Source organism: Musa acuminata, unplaced genomic scaffold, assembly GCF_036884655.1.
Source record: "Musa acuminata AAA Group cultivar baxijiao unplaced genomic scaffold, Cavendish_Baxijiao_AAA HiC_scaffold_495, whole genome shotgun sequence".
Lineage (NCBI taxonomy): Eukaryota > Viridiplantae > Streptophyta > Magnoliopsida > Zingiberales > Musaceae > Musa > Musa acuminata.
In genome coordinates, this window is record NW_027020740.1 from 47,501 (window position 1) to 50,000 (window position 2,500).

Sequence of the window (2,500 nt, forward strand, 5' to 3'; positions counted from 1 at the left end):
AAATGGCCAGTTTTGGCCCGTTTTTGGGCTGTTTTGGCCTGTTTTTGGTCCGTTCTTGCATGGCGCGGTGACCGTCGTGAGCGGAGCAAAACGTCAGCCATCTCAGCACCCTGGAACCCCCCGGGTGGCACAGGGCTGGATGGGGCTTTCGTATAGCAGGGACGGTGCTGCCTCACGCTTCGCTCGCTGTTCGCCGCTCGCCGCTCGCTCGCGCAGCCAAAAATGACCAGTTTTGGCCCGTTTTTGGGCTGTTTTGGCCTGTTTATGGTCCGTTCTTGCGTGGTGCGGTGACCGTCGTGAGCGGAGCAAAACGTCAGCCATCTCAGCACCCTGGAACCCCCCGGGTGGCACAGGGCTGGATGGGGCTTTCGTATATAGCAGGGACGGTGCTGCCTCTCGCTTCGCTCGCTGTCCGCCGCTCGCCGCTCGCTCGCGCAGCCAAAAATGGCCAGTTTTGGCCCGTTTTTGGGCCGTTTTGGCCAGTTTTTGGCCTGTTCTTGCATTGCGCGGTGACCGTCGAGAGCGGAGCAAAACGTCAGCCATCTCAGCACCCTGGAACCCCCCGGGTGGCACAGGGCTGGATGGGGCTTTCGTATAGCAGGGACGGTGCTGCCTCTCGCTTCGCTCGCTGTCCGCCGCTCGCCGCTCGCTCGTGCAGCCAAAAATGGCCAGTTTTGGCCCGTTTTTGGGCCGTTTTGGCCAGTTTTTGGCCTGTTCTTGCATTGCGCGGTGACCGTCGAGAGCGGAGCAAAACGTCAGCCATCTCAGCACCCTGGAACCCCCCGGGTGGCACAGGGCTGGATGGGGCTTTCGTATAGCAGGGACGGTGCTGCCTCTCGCTTCGCTCGCTGTCCGCCGCTCGCCGCTCGCTCGTGCAGCCAAAAATGGCCAGTTTTGGCCCGTTTTTGGGCCGTTTTGGCCAGTTTTTGGCCTGTTCTTGCATTGCGCGGTGACCGTCGAGAGCGGAGCAAAACGTCAGCCATCTCAGCACCCTGGAACCCCCCGGGTGGCACAGGGCTGGATGGGGCTTTCGTATAGCAGGGACGGTGCTGCCTCTCGCTTCGCTCGCTGTCCGCCGCTCGCCGCTCGCTCGTGCAGCCAAAAATGGCCAGTTTTGGCCCGTTTTTGGGCCGTTTTGGCCAGTTTTTGGCCTGTTCTTGCATTGCGCGGTGACCGTCGAGAGCGGAGCAAAACGTCAGCCATCTCAGCACCCTGGAACCCCCCGGGTGGCACAGGGCTGGATGGGGCTTTCGTATAGCAGGGACGGTGCTGCCTCTCGCTTCGCTCGCTGTCCGCCGCTCGCCGCTCGCTCGTGCAGCCAAAAATGGCCAGTTTTGGCCCGTTTTTGGGCCGTTTTGGCCAGTTTTTGGCCTGTTCTTGCATTGCGCGGTGACCGTCGAGAGCGGAGCAAAACGTCAGCCATCTCAGCACCCTGGAACCCCCCGGGTGGCACAGGGCTGGATGGGGCTTTCGTATAGCAGGGACGGTGCTGCCTCTCGCTTCGCTCGCTGTCCGCCGCTCGCCGCTCGCTCGCGCAGCCAAAAATGGCCAGTTTTGGCCCGTTTTTGGGCCGTTTTGGCCAGTTTTTGGCCTGTTCTTGCATTGCGCGGTGACCGTCGAGAGCGGAGCAAAACGTCAGCCATCTCAGCACCCTGGAACCCCCCGGGTGGCACAGGGCTGGATGGGGCTTTCGTATAGCAGGGACGGTGCTGCCTCTCGCTTCGCTCGCTGTCCGCCGCTCGCCGCTCGCGCAGCCAAAAATGGCCAGTTTTGGCCCGTTTTTGGGCCGTTTTGGCCAGTTTTTGGCCTGTTCTTGCATTGCGCGGTGACCGTCGAGAGCGGAGCAAAACGTCAGCCATCTCAGCACCCTGGAACCCCCCGGGTGGCACAGGGCTGGATGGGGCTTTCGTATAGCAGGGACGGTGCTGCCTCTCGCTTCGCTCGCTGTTCGCCGCTCGCCGCTCGCTCGCGCAGCCAAAAATGGCCAGTTTTGGCCCGTTTTTGGGCTGTTTTGGCCAGTTTTTGGCCTGTTCTTGCGTGGTGCGGTGACCGTCGTGAGCGGAGCAAAACGTCAGCCATCTCAGCACCCTGGAACCCCCCGGGTGGCACAGGGCTGGATGGGGCTTTCGTATAGCAGGGACGGTGCTGCCTCTCGCTTCGCTCGCTGTTCGCCGCTCGCCGCTCGCTCGCGCAGCCAAAAATGGCCAGTTTTGGCCCGTTTTTGGGCTGTTTTGGCCTGTTTTTGGGCTGTTCTTGTGTGGCGCGGTGACCGTCGTGAGCGGAGCAAAATGTCAGCCATCTCAGCACCCTGGAACCCCCCGGGTGGCACAGGGCTGGATGGGGCTTTCGTATAGCAGGGACGGTGCTGCCTCGCGCTTCGCTCGCTGTTCGCCGCTCTCCGCTCGCTCGCGCAGCAAAAAATGGCCAGTTTTGGCCCGTTTTTGGGCTGTTTTGGCCAGTTTTTGGCCTGTTCTTGCGTGCCGCGGCGACCGTCGTGAGC